Raw genomic sequence first — 18,178 nt, forward strand, 5'->3', positions numbered from 1 at the left:
GCTGGCCACTGCCCGTCCCTACTCCTCTTGCAGTCCCCAAATCAGAGGCGCCAACTGTCCGGAAGGGTCTGAAGATAATGCCAAGCATCTCTGGCTGCGTCAGCGGGCGAGGACCCTTCCAGGATCATGCCGAATTGGGGGAGTCCTGGTCACGCTGCTTGCGCAAGAAAGCACAGAAGGGAGGGTGGGTGACCCGTTGCCGACTAGGTGCTGTGGTCTTTGGAAACCATAGTTCAGCTCCCGCTGCCCCAGGGGGACGGGAAGACCCTCCCCTGGGAGGAGCTGGCCGAGAATGAGCGCAGAGGAGGGGGTCTCCCGGGGGCGCGAGGGTAACGAAACAGGGGGGGGGGGTAGCCTACGGCAGGGTGAAGCCACCAGGATCTCCACGCAGGCTCTCTCTTCATCTCCTCAGCCCAGGACAAGCAGCCTCTCCCAGAGGGTGGGAATCCAAGCGGTGCCCAGCAAGTCCCCGGGGACGCGCGGTTGGAGGTGCAGCGCCCGGAACAAAGGCCCACCGAAGGGTCCTGGAGAGCGCGCCCCCCCGGGGGCGGGTCCCCTCCCCTCAGCTCCTCCCCCTGCTCCCCTTCCTCCCGCCCCAGAGGCCCAGCGGGCGCGCAGCCCCAGCATCGCCAACTTCGCCAACGGTTCCCAAGTTGCCGGGCGCGCCGGGGTGGGAGCTGGGTGGGGTGAGAACGGAGCAGGGAGGGGAGGAGGGGGAGGGCAGAGGAGGGAGCCGAGAGGGAGGAGGAGGCTGTCCCGGCTCCTAGGACACGGTTCCGGAATCCGCCGCCGGCGCGGGCCGCTCGCCCACTCGGGCCGAGCGGGTAGGGCACCGGACAGGACCGCTCGCTCGCCGGCTTGCGGCGCAAGACGGCGCCCGCCTGGCGCCGCTTCCTGCCGGGCTAGCGGAGCGGCCGGGCCGCGCCTCCTTCTCCCTGCCCCCTCGCCGCCGAAGGAGGGCGCTGAGTCCCGCCGCGGAGCCGCTGCAGCCCGGGGCTCCAGAGAGGAGGGCGAAGTTGCGAGCGGATGCTGCCCGCGCTGGACGCCGATCGGGGAGAGTCGGATCCGCCTTCGTCGGACGAGGCTCGGCGCCGGGGTAAGTGGGGCCCCGGAGTCCCGGTCCCGGAACCGCTTCCCCGCTCGGCCGAGGCCGCCCAGCCGTGCCTTCGGGTCCCGGCGCCCAGCGCCAAACTTTGCAAGAAGGCGCAGGCGGAGGGTGGGAGAGGGGCTCCCGGCTCGAGAGAAACCCCACGCAGGCGCCTGGACTCGCGGCGCCCAGATTTGCATCTGCCAGGTACCCGCGCCTCCTGGCCGCCCGAGCCCCACGCACAGCGCGTACGCGTGTTAGCGCACGCCGCCCCGACCAGGCGCGTGCAGCCAGCCCAAGTGCACCTTCCGGGAGCCCCGCGAGTTGGGCTTTGAACCCAGGCTCGTCTCCATCTCTCCCAGTTCGATCCACGGTCTTTGTCTACTGCCCTCGCACTCCCTCAGCGAGAGGGAGCCCCCAAAGTGCCAGGGGCAGGGATCGGACTGCCTGGACTTTAGTAAGTCGTGACTGAGATTCCGAGGCCGAGGAGAGGGGAGGAGAAAGCAGTCAGTGCAGATGGTTTTGCGGGTTCGACAGGAGAGGATTTGGTAGGGGCAGGTTTGGTGCGGAAACTCAGCGTCTGGGTGATGTGTCTGGGTGTGCGCAGCCCTTCCGGAGGCGAGGCCGGGAGGCAGGAGGGACTGAGCGTAAACTCACATCGGTGTGCTGGGGTCTGTGAGCAGGGTGGGAAAGCCTGCAGGCCGGCGCTGCGCTGGACACTGAGGGTTGATGGTGACAGGGCCTTGAAAGGAAGCAGAGACCCTTCCCCCTAGCGGATGTACTTCCTCAGAGGGACTTCCAGGGGGACAGGGTGAGGAGAGTCGAGCTATATGCATGGGGAGGAGGGAGACTCCAGGGTGTTAGAAAGACACTTATTTTCCTTGGACTGAAGTTGTGTTTGGTTTCTGATGCAGGGCACTCTGAGGCCCGAGCATGTTTCTGGACCTGGTGCAGTTCTGGGCACAGTGGGTACTCAGTAAGTAGATACTTGATGAGTAACACCAACAATTTATGTCTTTTGCTCTGGCTCTGAGCTGAGCCCACTGGACTTCAGCCAGGTTAGAATTGGTCTTCCTGAAAAGGTCGGGTCCTGGGTGGCTGGAGAGAACCCTGCCTCATCTTTGGGGGAAGCGGATCAGCAGCATGTTCCACTGTGCCTGTGAGCTAGCGTGAAACTTTATCATCTCCCTTTCCCAGGGCAGCAGGAAAAGTTCCATTTCTTTGTCCTGCTAAGCTGGGGATGGAGGAGGAGATGGCATGCTGATTGGCAGACTCATTGGGGTCTTAGGGAAAAACTTTCCATGTGCCGCAGAGAGTAAGAGTAGATTCCCTCAACCCTCCCACACCCTGGCTTTAGGGGACAGGGATGGGTTAATGGGAGAAAGAGATGGGCCAGGCTAGTGGACATGTGCCAAGGTGGAGAGACCATGGGACATGTGGGATTGGGGAGCACCTGCTCTTCTTTCTGGCTCCTGCTAGCCTGGCTGGAGAGAACTCTCATGAAGGGTCTCTGAGCTATGTCTTCCAGCCAGGGCTTGGCTGGATGGTGGCAGCAGGTAGAGGGGCCGTCACAGTCCCCGTACTAAGTATTGGTGTGGATTCTTCTCTGCCAGTTGGCATGAGTTTCCCAGAGGAGCAGAAGCATCCCCTGTTCCTGGAACTGGGACTGAGAGTGCACAAAGACGTGGGGGCGGCCTAGGCATGTCATGGAAAATGTCTCACTCTCCACCCCGCCCCCTCATGAAGAGCTCTGACTAGGTGCAGTGTGCATTTCAACTTCTAAATACTGAAATTAGCAAAGCATGTAGGCAGCTCTGAGGACTGTGGCCCCAGGTGAGAGGGGGAGTGCTCTGGCCTTTGGCCTTGGCCACCCCCAGATTCAAGCAGCACGCTACACACATCCAGTCATTTCTGCACCTTTCCACCTTCGTCATGCCTTCTGGGAATCAGGAGCTTTAGACAGGATCTCATGAAGCAATTACATCCCAGCGAGGTTAGTATTTCATCTCCTTTTTACAGATTAGGAAACTGAGGGTCAGAAAAGTTAAGTCACTTTTTATAAAAGTCACGTAGCCAATGAGAGACAAGGCCAGGAGTTGAACCTGGAGAGTCTGACTCCTGACTGTGCTGTCTCCATCATGGAATTCTCCATAGCAACCAGGAAACAACTCTGATGCTGCTTACTAACACGGTAGTAAGTTAACAAGGAGCCTCTTGACGGTGTCCCTTTTTCCCCCTCACTGCTAAGCCTGGGTTATACCATAGCTGTGGGAATCTGAGGCTGGGTGGTAGCTGGGCATGGTGGCGCACACCTGTAATCCCAGCTACTCAGGAGTCTGAAGCAGGAGGATCATAAGTTTGAAACTTAGTAAGACTCTGCCTCCAAGTTAAAAAAAAAAAAAAAAGCTAAAATTAAAAGGCCTGGGGATGTAGCTCAGTGATAAAGCATCCCTGGGTTCAATCCTCAGTACTGCCTAAAAAAGAAAGAAAAGAAAAGGCTGGGTGGTACCAGGCTTCTAGAGCCTTCTATGTGGATCTGGAGTCAGGAAACAGTGGAGGTTTGGGGGATGGTGAATGTGGAAGATGGTATAGCAATTCCAATGAGAAATTGTCCACTGTTAATCTGAGAAATGTTGACACAGCTGTCCCTCATGACCTTACCTCCGGTAGGGAGGAATGCCAGCAATCCATCCTCAGATAGATTACCACTTCCTCCCCCCTTTGGCCCTCACCAGCTTCACCTGTTACCTGGGGAAATCAGCCCTCACCTGCCAATTCCTGTTGTCACTTAGTTGGGACCATGTCACAGCTGTCTGTCCATTCCTGCCGTGGGCTCTGGAGAGCTAGACTCCTCTACAATGTGTGGTCATCTGAAGAGATGGGTGGGCAGACTGGGGACATGATAGTCACATGGTTCCTGGTTCTTGGCTGTGCTGTCACATAGTCACCCTTCAGAAGGACAGTGGTTATCTGTTGGTCTCACTGTACACATGAAGAAATGAGGCTCTGAGAGGTGTGATGGTCACCCAGAGTCAGGAGGGTAGCAGCTGCCGCCATGCTTCAGGGCCCCCAGCTGAGTTTCTCCATCTGGCTGGTGCTCTGCACCCCTGGACAGCCCCCCAGGACTGAAAAGGGTAACCCTGCTGGGGCAGGGTCCTCACTGCCCTGCCCGGCCCAGCTCATCCACCCCAGAGCTTCTGATACACGTGTCCATAGTAAGAAAAAATTGACACTCTTAAAAGGAAGTGAGGGGCATTGGGTTAGCCCAGCCCAGCTGGCCTCCGCCCACTTCGCCCTGGGCTGGTTCCAAGAGTGTGAGGCTGCAGAGATACTAGAGCCCGCTCCTCCTCCAGGGCACAGTGGACACACTGTCCAGAATGGAATCTGGGACACAGGGTACAGGGAGAAGCCGCCCCAGCTGAGGGGCAACTGCTATCATCTTTGTCCTCCCCTGGGAGGGACTTAAAACCTTGTCAGGTGGTAGGTGAAGCCCTGGGAGGGGCTGGGAGTGTCTCTGCTGAGCAGTGGTACTGCAGGGGCCCCAAGGCATCTTAGCTGAGAAGGATGCTCAGAGAAGACTCTGACTTTGGTGATGTAAAACAGCAGGAGAATCAGCGCTCTTCTTCTTTCCTTAAATAGAAATGGAATTTGTCACCTTTTCTTCTTGGAGGCCCAAAGACCATAGGACGTGCTTGCTCGCTGTGCTTCTTGCTCGCTCTGCGCTATGCGTGCAGATTCCACAGTTGGGAGTGGGAAGCCCCTAGCAGGCCCAGACAGTTGGTTCAGCCTTCAGTCTTCATGGGCCCAAACCTAGCTGGTGGCTCCTGGTCCCCTGCCAGTGTGGAGGGAGGGGGCAGCCTTGGGAGCCCCTGAGCACAGGCAGCTTCGTGTCTTTGGCACCCAAGCCCTCCTCCGCCATGCCCACCCCGCCTCACAAAGATATCTCTGTGTTGAGGGACTGTGGGTTTTCTCTGGGCCCTGGAAATTTACTGGGCCTGGGGAAGACTCTTTACAAAGGACCTGGAGGAAGAGGGGAAGGTCAACACCCCACTTCCCTGAGCAGCCTCTGCAAGTGCCAAGCGAGCGCCATGGTAAACACCACCTCTCCCAGCCTGGGAGGTTCTTATTTGTGGTTATACCTGCCCCCTTCCTGGGAAGTCCCTCCCCCTAGACTTTGGGAACCTCAAAAGTCAGGACACACACCCTCTGTGGCCAGTCCTTGTGCTAGTGGCTGCAGAAAGGAAGAACATGTGGGAGAAAAGACCTCCCCAGGGCCCAGCCCTGCTCCTTCTGGGTAAGTCCCAGCCCCCGCCCCTGGCTGGGGAAAGCAGGTTGGTTGGTGGGTTTGGCTTTGATCTTGGGGCTTTTCTCCAGTTCTGTGACATCTGAGGAAGCTTTGTATCTTAAATGTTGCTTTAGGGTGGATTTATCTGAGTTATTGTCTGGGTTACATCTAATCTGTCAAGAAACCCTCAAAAGCCATGTGTCCGCCACACAGGCCTATAATCCCAGCGGCTCAGAGGCTGAGACAGAAGGATTGCAAGTTTGAGGCGAGTCTCAGCAATTTAGCAAGACCCTGTCTCAAAATAAAAAAGTAAAAAGGGCAGGGGATGTGACTCAGTGCTCCTGGGTTCGATCTCTGGTACCAAAAATAAAAAGTATTGGTTTCCTCTGTAGGCCAACAGAATGTCAAGTTTTTTTCTTTCTTTTTTTTCCAGTAATGGGAATTGAACCTGGGCCTGCTTTACCACTGAGATACATCCCTATCCCTTTTTAATTTTTACTTAAGGTTGATTTTGACTGTAGTCACGTCAACTCAGGGAGAGGTGGTGACTGTGGCACTGATGGATTCCCGAGGCTCAAGCATTGTTGTACATTTTTGTGTCTTTGAGATAGGAAGCGGGTTCTTCATCACTTAATGATGGCAGTTTATTTGGTGACTGACTCTAAACTTAGCACACAGTGAGAAGGGGAGACAGGAGCTCTGGCTGGGGCAGTTCCTCAGTGGGTTGGAAGCCAGGGAGTGACCGGGGGCCTCCCATTGTATGTGGCTTTGACAAGGTGGGTCTGCAAACACGGAAACCTCTGGGATCTGGGAGGGCACTGCCTGAGTCCCAGGGTCTTGTCACTGTCCTGTTGCTGCCAGTCTGCCAGGGTTATGGGGTGAGCTATGTCCTGTACTCTTGGTAGGAGAAGGGCATAACCACGCACTCACACAACAGTGCATGTATCATCATGGACAAAAGTGCCGTGTGGCCTTGGACAAGTACTTAACCTCTCTGAGCCTCAGTTTCCCAGTTTGTAAGAGGAGAATGGTAACCGTAACCAACTGTAGCATGTGGTTGTGAGTTAATAGACATAAAGAATCTAAAAGTGCACACAGTGAGAGCTAGGTATGTGTTAGTGTTGCTAATCAGTCTTGAGTGCAAGCACACAGGGCATTGTAGGGGTACCCACAAACCTGTCAGTGAATGAGATCAATACTTCGCATGCTTTGAGCCCCAGTTCTCTAAGATGCGTGGCATTCCCTATGCTAGACTCTAATTAGAATTTACTGGAAAGATAATCTCATCTTCCCACAGGAAGTTCATATTTTTAGACACTGTGTGTGCTGATTCTCTCGGGAGTGAGAGTAACAGCCTCAGCTACAAGCGTTTTCAATTAGGTTCCGTGGAACCCCAGGGTTCAGTGCAGGGGAACCCTTAGGGGCCTGATGAAGGGGTGGCAGGTCCCTGTCCCTTTTCTGTTCTGTCTGTTGGACTGATGAGGAAAGCTCTGGTTCATAAGAAGTTTCCACAGCTGAGACGTTTGCTGTCCGTGTTCACAGCTCGGTTGGGCTTTCCGTCCTGCGTGTGCATGCTCACCTTCGCACGTGTCACACTGTGGCCCCTGTGCCAACCTCACGCTACCTGAGAGCTGGCCCGGGCCTCCACTGCTGTCTCCCTGCGTCCCTCTCCTCCCTCCCCTCCAGCTGCCTCACCATCTGCAGGGTTCTGGAGAGTGCTAAGGCGCCCTCTGAGCCAGAGCAGTGCTGAGGAAATATTTTGAAAACAAACGGGGCCACCCCCTGGCTGTGACTGCGTGGAGTTTCAACAAGGAATTTCACAACTCCAGCTGCAAGGGCAGGGCCAGGCGTGGGCACCAGCTTTCCTCTGGAGACCGCCAGAGGCTTCTCAGGGGACAGAGGAGCCCAGCCCTTGGCCCTCAGGGTCAAGGACAGGTGCGTGTCTGCAGAGGCCCTGAGCTCAGAACCCAGAGCGTCCTCCACAGAGAATGAGCAACGGAGGCAGCCACCAAGCAGGGACCCTTCCTGGATCCAGTCTGAGAGATGCTGTGGTTCTCCTTCGCTCCGCACCTGGAGCAGGTGTCTGGGGGAGGGCACCTAGTAAACAGTGACAGCAACAGCTGGCCGCCCTGAGCACCTGCTGGGCGTCCCCACCTGAGCTTTCCCAGGAAGCTCCTGAGGTCACAGAGAGGAGAACAGCCAGACGGGCTGGGGAGCTGCCCACGTCCACGGCCTCCACAGTGAGCCCAGGCCTGAGCTCAGAGGCTGGCACCTGAGCCCCTGCCCTCCCACAGTGTCACCTGCGTCTGTCCTGCTGTGGCTGTGCTGCCGACAAGAAATGGCCCAAAGGGACCCACCTCCCACCCGTGGCCAGGGCATGCTGGGGATCCAGGCAGGGAAGCCCGGTGGGAGGCATCTCCCAGCCCGCTGTGGACATGGCAGGTGAGGTGGAAGCCATGACCTCCCCCAGGTCGGAGCCCAGCACCCTGCAGCCCTGGGCGAGGCGTTTCTTTGCAAGGCCCAGCGTCCACTCCCGTGGTTTAAGCGAGCAAGGAGGACTTGCCGATTGGAGCCTCTGTCCCCCATGAGGCCTTCCAGCAAGACAGGAGCCCCACCCTGGAGTGAGCACGTATCCGCTTGGGGTGACAAATGGCTTCCGTGAGCCCTGTCACCTATCAGCAGATGTTTCTTCCCTGGCCTCTTCTTTTACCAGCCCTCACTGGGACACGGTGTCCCAAATTTCCAACCTTCCCCGTTTCCCAAGGTCACACAGCCTGCTCTCGTGGCCTCTCTAGCTGTCCAGGAGGCCCCTCCTGTTTTGCCCATGGCCTGGACATCTCCTCGCCCTGGAAGCCAGAGAGAGGCCCTCCTTGTGGCTGCCTGCGATCCCCCTCACGGTGTCACCTGCTCCCTGGCGGTGGCCGGCTCAGTGGTCTGTGGTCTCTGCCCGGTAACGGGCTATGTTCACTTTTGTGTCCCCTGTGCTTAGTCAGCACAGCCACAGGTGTGCGGCAAGCATGCGCGAGGGTGAGGGGTGGGCTGTAGGTGGGGTGGGAACCTCGAGGAGCTGCTGGCTGTGGGGTGGGACGTCCTGTTCAGGACACTTGTCAGGGCATGGTCCCTTCCTGGGGAGGGTGGTTGGTGAATGGGAGGAGCAGCTGATGTGGGCCTGGAGCAGGAAAGAGGGACCCCAGGCACATGGTCTCACAAGGTCATTCATTACCCCGTGGGCACTGGGCTGGGATCTAGGAATGGGTCCCTCTGTCCTGTCCCTGCCACCCATGGACACCTTGGATTATGTGGGCTGGACCTACCAGCACGTGCTTCCCAGTCCTGGCCCCAAACATGAGTCCAGCTGCTCCAGGGTCCAGTCCTGAAAGTCAGGCTATGCACGTCCCATGGCCGCGTGAGTTCTCCTGAGCAGAGAGAAGGAGGCCACCGGCAGGCTGTGTCACTGAGCGGGGAGGAACTGCCCTGAGGTTCCAGTTCCAGCCCTCCGTTTATCCTCACAGAAGCAGTGGCCCCTCCACCATGGCCTGGGGGCTTGCTATTCCCTGCCCACGTGCTACATGCCTGGTCCCGCCCGACACCGTGCAAGGCAAGCTGGGGCGAGAGCTACTCCCCTGCAGAAAGCCAAGGAGACTCTGGAGACCCTGGGACACCTGGAGTCCAGCTGTGATGACAGACCTGGGTGGACCTGTGGCCGTGAGGAAAGACTGAGGAAGGCTTCTCGAAGGGAAATTGGCCAGAGACACAAAGATAAGAAAATTCAGCCGGGCGCGGTGACATGAGTGGAAAATGTGTTTCTATACAAGTGCTCGGAGCAGTACCTGATACACAGCATTAAGAAACACCAACGATTCTACACGACCTTTGGTGTGTGTGTGTGAGTGTGTGTGTGCGTGTGTGTGTGTGTGATTTTTATGCTGGGGATTGAAGATAGTATAAATTTTTAAGTTCAAGTAGAAAAGTAAACCGAGGTCAGATCATAGAGGCCCCCGAATGTCACATTGACCATTTCTAAGTGCTTTGTAGACATTCTTACTAAGCCCCATAAAAGCCAGCCAGGTCGTTAGCAGTGTCTCCCTGTTGCATATAAGGAAACCGAAACCCAGAGAGGCAAGGTAACCTGCTCAAGGCAGCTCAGCCAGAGGGACACAGAGGCAGCCGTGACACCCACGTCTTCCTGGCATTCGGTCCCTCCTCAAAGTAGAGATTGGAGAGACGTGGCAGAAGCAGCATGGAAATGAATCAGGAACTACCGGGATGTAGCCTGGGGTCCCTGGGGCGGGGAGGACAGGAGGTGACCGGGGAGGGGGGACGATGCCAGGTCATCCTGGAGGCACCGCACACAGCTCGCCATTCATCGCCCAGGGCGAGCCACTGAGTCATTTTGTGGAAAACATGACATCACCGAGTCTCCTGTCTCCCGCCCACCTGCCAGTCTGCCCTCTGTGCTTCTCCTGGCGACCTCAGTGCCCAGAGTCCCTGGCCAGGTGGCCAGGCCAGGTCAGCTCCCCGACTTCCTGCCCCGGGTTCTCCGCAGCCACTGTGTCCCACCCCCCTGCTCTCTGTCCTGCTCTCTGCCATGGCCCCCACTCACACACACTGCTGAAGCAGAAGCTTCTGGAAATGGGGATGGGCACAGAAAGCCTCCACTTTTAGGAGCTCTCAGGGGCCATGCCAGCCCCTGACTGGAATGTGGCCTGCGAGGGGACAGCCCCGGAGCCTGTGTTTGCTTCTCCTTTGCGAATAGTGTGGCTCTTGTGTGGGGATCAGATTGAGGAGAGCGGAGCCTGGCCGAGCTGTGTGCCCAGCACCTGGCCGCACCTTAGAGGGCAGTCAGGTGGATCAGCGGCTCTGCCTTCCAGAGGACACCATGGGGCGTCGGAGGGCCGTCTGGTTGAAGCATCCTTGGGCAGAGTCATTTATGAACATCCCTCTGATGGCACGAAGGGTGTCCTATTTTGCAAGTGCCAGCAATGAGAGGGATCCGGTGACTTGTCCAGGGTGCACAGCCAGACTGCAAACCCTGGCCATCCAATTCCAGAGGTGCCATCAAGCCAACCAGAGACCCACAGCAAGAGGGGTGCAGTCCTATTGCCAGTGCCTTGTGAAGTGCAGACAGGAAGCGCCAGGCAGCGTCTGTCTCAGAGCGTGGGCCCAGGCTCAGAGGTCGCAGATCCCTGTCGGAGGTGGCAGCGAATATCGTGGCCCTCACTCTGCTTATGTGGCCCTGTGGGCTGAGAGGTTTCTTTAAACCCCGGCTGACTCCTTTTGGGAAGGAGCATTGGGACGCAAATCCGCAAATCCACGCCTGTCCTGGGCTGGCGGGCAGACCTGGAAAGGAATATGAGTCAAGCGGGGGCCGAGTGCCAGCCTCCTCGCCCCAGTCGGTGGGTGCAGGATGCCAGGCTGCTGCAGCTGCTGCCGCCCTCTGCCAAGCAGCTGGGAAGGAGGGGCCGGCTGCAGGCCTGTGCCGAATGGCGCCTTGCCACCACCTCCCAAGGGAGGCCTGATTAGCCCCATTTTCCAGGGGAGGACACTGAGGCTAGGGGAGGGTTTCAGTTCCCTCAGCTGGAAAGAAAAGGACTCAAGACTCAAGTCTTCTTTTCTGCAGAGAGAAGGACAGTTTCCTTCTGGAGGAGGCAGGGACTGGCCTTCCTATGACCACACAGCACTCACCAGTCCAGTTCTCTCCAGATTTTAGGAGCCGTTTTGCTTCTTCTTGTCCATTTCCCTTGCTGGTGCAGGATTTTGCCTTGGTCGCTGCTTAAATTTAAAGGCCTATTAAAATGGCTTTTCTAAAACAGAAGAGTCTAACCTTGTGAGAGCTTTGCCTCTACTTCTACAGGTAGACAACTGGTACCTACTTTTATGTCATTGTTAATTTTATTAAATTTTATAATATACATCCATGGTTCAAAATTGAAAAGGTATAAGAAGATATATGGTGAAGTTTCTTTCTTGTGCCTCAGACACCCAGGACCCTCCACGGAGGCAACCAGTAATGTTAATTGTGTGTGTGTGTGTGAGCTGCTCTTAAATCGTCCCATTTGTTTCTGTGGTGCTGAGGATCTAAGGATCAAACCCAGTGCCTTCTGTGTGCTGGGCAACTGCTCTGCCACTGAGCTAAGTCCCTAGTCCTGCCCAGTTTTGTCCCCCAGTACTGCAGATGGAACCCAGGGCCTCACTAGGCCAGCACTCCAGGACCGAACTCCCAGCCCTCTTGATATTTTGAGAAAGGATCTTGCTAAGTTGCTAAGGCTGGCCTTGAACTTGTGGTTCTCTTGCCTCAGCCTCCCAAATTGCTGGGATTACCTGTGTGAGCCACCCTGTCTAGCCCAGTCCTGCTTTAAAGCAATTGATATCTTGACTCCATTGGGCCCCCCGTGAACAGGTAAACCAAGGCACAACCTGGAACATAACCAGGCCTGGAAATAGTGCCAGGGTCCCCGCACAGACCACCTGTGCCTGAGGACTATTATGATAATTGCTTACAGTTATTGCTAAGTGGCTGCCCACCATCAGAAATCACCTTTATCTCCACCCACACAGTCAGATGGGCCCCCCATCCCTGTGTGCCCGGGAGCCAGCCCCAGCCTATCTGCTCGGCTTCCTCCAGGCTCCCCGATGGCCCTATGCACCCCGCTGCCCCTTCTCCTTTGCCTACTCTCGTCTTGCGAGGCAGGGGGCCACAGCTTGGGTGCAGCGGGGGGCAAGGGTGATCAGACTCGACCAGGCTGGGGCTTAAACTCTATATTCAGAGTCTTGTAAGCTTGATTTTTTTTTTAAAGTCCCCCACCGCCTGGCTTGGAGCCACCTATTGGGAAAGGCTGTCCACAGAGCCTTTGGTAATAGTAACACCATCTCTGTCTTGAGTGGAACCCTGCCTATATGCCAGGCACCTGCGACCTAGTAACAGCCTTTGTCCCATGTCTGTCTTCATGGCAACCCTGTGAGGTAGCAGCGCTGTCCCTGTTTGACCAAGGAGAAATGAAGCCGGAGAAGTCAGTCTGCACCGTGGGTCACACAGCAGAGAGTGGCTCAGCAGGGCCCGGGACCTCTGCAGGCTTCCGGCTCCAGCCACAGGTTCTAACCCCTGCTCCTCTAGACTTCCCAGGAGCCTGTCCAGGACCACAGATCAGCTCACCTCCTTGACAAGGTGACCGCTCATTCCCTACAGCTTTGACGACAAGACCGGTGCAGAGGCTTGCTTTGCGAGCAGCATTGCTTGAGGGACTCAGGCACAGCCTCCAAGTCCTCAGGTGCTTCTGTGTGGTGGGCCCTGCTGTCCCTCCCCTTTGCAGATGAGAGGGCAGAGGCCAGGAGCTGCTGTGGTGAGCAGCCAGGTTGAGGGGCCAGGGAGGGGGCAGCCTGTAGGAATGTGGGGAAGCTTCCCCCCATACTAGGTGACAGCTGTCCTGCCGTCCTGTCCAGCCCTTGGAGATGGCCTCTGAGGAGCCTGTACTCAGCCCAGCTCAGTGGACCAAAAGCAGTCTTCAAGGCACAGCAAGGTGATGTCCGGACCCCTCCCAGGCTGTCTCCCCAGATCTGAACCTGTGAGCCCAGTGTTGGAGGAAGGTCAGCCACATACTGGTTGTCCATGGCCCCGGAACACATTCCCTCCCTTCGTGCTCCCCACGTCCTTCCTTCCTCCTTTCTTACATCCTTATCCAGTGCTGAGCAGTGGGACAAGGTGGAGCCCACAGGAGCGGCAGGAGGTGGAAATCCGTGGTGCTGGGAAGGAGCAGGCCACAGAGACCCTGCCCTGTGCAGCCTGGCCTTGAACCTCCTTGAACCTTGACTTGGGCAGGTCCTTGGGCCTTCTCTGAACCTGGTTCTCATCTAAATAGAAGTTGAGGATGGTGGGGAGGATCCGGCTTGCCCACGGAGCTGGCATGAGAATTGGGAGTGCAAAAGGGTGGGGGTTGGTGCCAGTCCCCTGGAAATCGATGATGGCTAATAGGGCAGGATCAAGGACGGCTCTGGGGACATGTGGGGTTTGGGCTCAGCCTTTAAGAGCTGAGTGGAATTTGGGCAGCACCTGGCCTGGGTTAATGACTACCTCTCCTCCTTGCGGGGACTGCAGGGGAACTCTCAGGCCACCCTCTTTAAAGCCTCTCCATTCGGTCCCCGTGGGGAAAGGGGGGCCAGTGTCCATGAGAACCTTCAGCTCTAAACACTGGTTTTTAGACTTCTTTGACCAAAAGCTCAGACACAAACACACATAACGGAAAGAAAAGCCTATGAAACCTGTATTTATCCTTATTACATGAGGCCCTCTGATATTTTCTACTCTACATTATACCGTTCTATTAAAAAGGAAAGAGGAAAAAAAAAGAAGCTTGCCTGACCTACTAAATTGGTCAAAGGTATTCGGTTTGAAAACCACTCCTCTGGCACCATGGCATTCAGTCCTAAGTGTGCATCAGGCCCCCTGGGCAGGGCTTGTAGAAGCAGTTTGCTGCTCTGGCCCCAGGATGCTGACTCCGTGGATCTGGTGTGGCCTGAGGATTTGCCTTTCCAAGTTCCCAGGTGATGCTAATATTGCTGGCCGGGGCCCCACTTTGAGACGGGTCCTCCTAGCACATATTTAGGGCAGTGCTCCCTTTCAGAGCCCCCTGGGGGTCCTGCTTTACTGAAGAGATAAGAATGGATGGTGGTTACTACAAGAAGTGTACATCTCTGCTGGGTGCGGGGGCACACACCTGTCATCCCAGCACCTCCAAAGGCTGAGGCAGGAGGATTGAGAGTTCAAAGCCAGCCTTAGCAACTTAGCAGGGCCCTAAGTAACTCAGTGAGGCCCTGTCTCTAAATAAAATACAAAAAAGAGCTGGGGAGGTGGCCCAGTGGTAAAGTGCCCCTGGTTTTAATCCCTGGTACCAAAAATAAAAAAATAAAAGAAGTGTGGATCTCTGGAATTTTCCAGGATGCTGGCCAGGCCCTGTCTTTGGACCTTTAACACCACCCTCCTAAAATCCAGCTCACACTGTTCCCGTCAAGTGCTGAATGTACAAAAGCTCTGTTAAGCACAGAGACGATCATGCGCAGCCCTGGTTGAATTACCTGCCTCGCAAATCCTGAACCCAGAGAACATAAAACCCTCCCAGCCTCCTCAAAAATACTGGCAATGAAAGACTCCATTTACCTGTGGATTTCACCTTCCTGGGTTTTTTTATTTTTTTTAAGAGAAAAAGGTAGGTCAAGCATGACTGTCCCATGGGGAACACGGTCCCCGCGGGCTCTGGTGAGGTCTGGGGGGTGTCACTGACTATCTCTGGCTTCCCAACGTTGATCAGACCCTTTCCCAGCATCGCAGCCTGCTGACTCAGGAGACCATATGAAGGAACAGGGGACACTCAGCCCCCACCCCTAATCCTCCATGGTAGCCTGGGGCCCCACACCCCCTCCCTAGCATCCCAGCCCTCCAAAAGCCTACTCAGCTGGGAGCAGCTCTGCTCAGGGAGGGGAGTGTTCAGTGGGCACAGAGCCCCTCTGTTCCAGTGACAATGGCCCGTTGATGACTGGATCCTGCCCTGGCTGGCCCCCTGGGCTGCACTTTGGAGAGGAGAAAGGACTCCAGCCCCCCAGGCGGCCACTGCTGGGTGTGAGGTTGACTCGGAGGCCTCAGTCCCTGTCTGTCCACAGAGCCTCATTCTTCCTCTCTTCAGGCCCTGATGCGGTGGCCAGAAACCCCTTTCCCTCAGCCCTCCCGCTCCACCCAGGGCCCCGTGGAGCCCGGGAGTGACTCAGTTCAGTCCAACTCAACAAGCACTTATTGAACAGCTCCTGGGCCCTGAGGTTTGGTGCTAAGTAGCTGTGGGGTGTAAGGATGAGTGCTCACGTGGACTTCAGCCCCAGCCCTGGCTGCCCACCATCATCAGGGAGCTTATAAAAATTCCCAAGCGCAGAACACACTCCTCGGAATCTTCAGGGCTAACTCCAGGCGCTGATATTTCTGAAAAGCTGTCAAAACAATTCTCACGCCCCCCAAAATTCAGCACCCCTGGCTTCCTATCAGATACCGCCAGACGTTTGACTCCCAGTACCCTTGCAGGGAGGCAGGCACCGGTGGGAGGCTGGACAGGGCCCCCCAAGATGTCCACATGGGTGTGTCTGTGGTACAGGGGTTTTTCAGATGTCGTGAAGTTTAGGGTTTCGAGGTGGACAGTTATCCTGCATTTTCCTGGAGGCCCTAATTAGAATCACAAAGGGCCCTTCTAAGAGGGAAGCAGAAGGAGATTTGCCTACAGAAAAGGAGTCAGAAGAAAGCAGCCTGAGGAGGGCCCAGCTGCCATGCTGGCTGTGGAGATGGAGGAGTGGCCAGGAGCCAGGGAAAGCCGGCAGCCTCTAGAGGCCAGAAAGCTGCTCCCCCTGGGGCCTCCAGGAGGAGGGCGGCCTGTGACCCCTAGGTCTTAGGGCTGTGAATCTGATTGTGAACTTGTGACCTCAGAACTGTAAGATCATAAAAATGGGGACCTCATCCCACCCGACGACTAACTTTGTTTTACAAATGAGTAGAGAGCAGCCAGGCAGACACCTGGGGTCCCACGGTGTGAGTTATGGAGCTGGAAGAAGCCAGGGGTGTCTGGCCCCTCATTCAGGATCCTCCCCAGCTCATCGCATTCTTCATTTTTCCTTCCGTTTGGCGGTGCTGGGATTGAAGCCAGGGCCTCATGCACCTAGGCAAACATGCTGCCACTGAGATACAGCACCCCACCACCACCACAGTCTTTACTCAGATGTGGGTTCCAATGCCAGCTCTGTCCTCCTCAGTCTGTGTGTCCTCTGCTAAGGGTGAGGCCTGTTTTGCCAGGGGGAGGTTTCAGTGAGGGGAGTCTAGTTGGAAAGATGGGGTGGGCCAGGTTTTCCCCGGGGAAGGGGTTGAACTTGATTTTGGAGGAGCGGAAGGCCCTCTTTCTCTGTCCCCTACCGCGAGGATGGAGCTTCCTCATCCAGGTCTTGTTTCCTCGTTCAGCCTTCTCCTCCCAAGCCCCCACGCTTATTGCACATGAACAGACCCCAGGAGGGCCACCAGCCCTGGGCTGTGCAAAAGCCAGACTGAACTGGCTCATTTTCTGTCCCAGGAAGGCTGTTTGCGTCCCTTTGCCCCACCTCTAACTCCATTTTGCAAAGAGCTCTTTAAACCCTGCCTACTGTCTTGGAAACCAGTTGAGTTTGCTTTGTTTTTCCCCTTTAATATACTATTTTTTTTTTTTACCTGTGATGCTGGGAATCAAACACCAGGCCCAGGCAAGCACACTACCACTGAGCCACACCCCCAGCCTCATGGCAGCTTTAAGAAATAATACAGTGAAGCCAGGAGCAGTGGCGCTCTCCTGCAGTCCCAGCAACTCAAGAGGCTGAGGCAGGAGGTTTGCAAGGTCAAGGATAGCCTGAGCAACTCGGTGAGACCCTGTCTCAAGGTAAAAAGGGCTGGAGATGTATCTCAGTGGCAGAGCACCCCTGGGTTAGATCCCTACTATTGGGATGGGGGACGGGAGAGAAGAAGAAAGAGAAAGAGACACCTGAAGTCATTACCTGATTTTCCCCCAGTGGCAACGTCTTACAGAACTTCAGTCCAATATTGCCACTAGAATATTGACCTGGCTACAGTGGAGATACAGTGTCACCACCTCAGGGATCCTTGGTGTTGCCCAGGGATAAACTCACTCCTCTCCTGTACCTGCCCCTTCTTCAACTCCTGGCAATACCAATCTGGCTCTGTCCTTATAATGTTGTCACTTCAAGGATTTTATATAAATGGCATCACATAGTATGGAATCATTTGGGGTTGGCTTTCTTCCCCTCAGCCTAAGTCCCTTAAAGCTCATCCGAGTCCTGTGTATCAGTTATATCCATCGACCTTTGGAGCTGAGGAGGAGTCCGTGGTGTAGGGGAGTCCATGGTGTTTTGCACTATTTAGGTTTTAAATGGGTCACTCATACATGGTCCTAGAAGCTCCTCAAGAGCTTATGTCCTGAATAAAACAAGGAACACAGACCCATCGCCTGATCTGTGCCTGCTCAGCAAGAGAGCCAGCACCCCCTCTCCACACCAGTGTGGACCGCTGATGAGCCAGTGTGCCATCAGGCCGAAGCTGCTGCCGTCTCTGAGATGCCCTGGGGTAGTTGAGTTGGGTGGTCTAAAATAGTCTTGGGGCTGGGGCTGGGGCTCAGTGGTAGAGTGCTTGCCTAGCATGCATGAGGCACTGGGTTCGATCCTCAGCACCACACAAATAAAACAAAGATATTCTGTCCATCTAAAACTTAAAGAAAATAAATATATTTTAAAAAATAAATAAATAAAATAGTCTTGATCTTTGCTGATTCTAGATTAAAGTCACCTAAGGAGCTTTATTCACTTTTTTTTCCCATGACTTTTTTATACTTTATGATTTGTTATTTTTAGGTATACATGACAGTAGAGTGTATTTTGACATATTATACATGGAGTATAACTTCCCATTCTTGCAGTTGTACATGATGTGGAGTTTCGTTGGTCGTGTATTCATACATGAACATAGGAAAGTTATGTTAGTTTATTCTACTATCCTTTTCCCATCCCTCCTATTCCTTCCCCTTTGTTTAATCAATTAACTTCTGTTCTACGCCCCCCCACCCCCTTATTATGTGTTAGCATCTGCATATCATAGAGAACATTTGGCCTTTGGTTTGGGGGGATTGGCTTATTTAATTTAGCATGATTGTTTTCAGTCCCATCATTTACTGGCAGATGCCATAATTTCATTCTTATTTATGACTCAGTAATATTCCATTGTGTACATGTACCACATTTTCTTT

The 18,178-nt window shown here is 55.2% G+C and overlaps 1 protein-coding gene across 1 annotated transcript in view; it reads left to right on the forward strand.

The window, feature by feature from the left end:
- Window positions 1–421: 421 nt before the first annotated feature.
- The window catches only part of CHST3 (carbohydrate sulfotransferase 3), a 35,818-nt gene continuing 18,061 nt past the window's right edge, over window positions 422–18,178 (forward strand). Inside the window, exon 1 of the mRNA XM_081267694.1 lies at window positions 422–1,096. The gene's annotated coding sequence lies outside the window, so the exon portion shown is untranslated. The remainder of the gene's footprint in view (window positions 1,097–18,178) is intronic.

This window comes from Spermophilus citellus (genome assembly GCF_964194105.1).
Source record: "Spermophilus citellus genome assembly, chromosome: 15".
Lineage (NCBI taxonomy): Eukaryota > Metazoa > Chordata > Mammalia > Rodentia > Sciuridae > Spermophilus > Spermophilus citellus.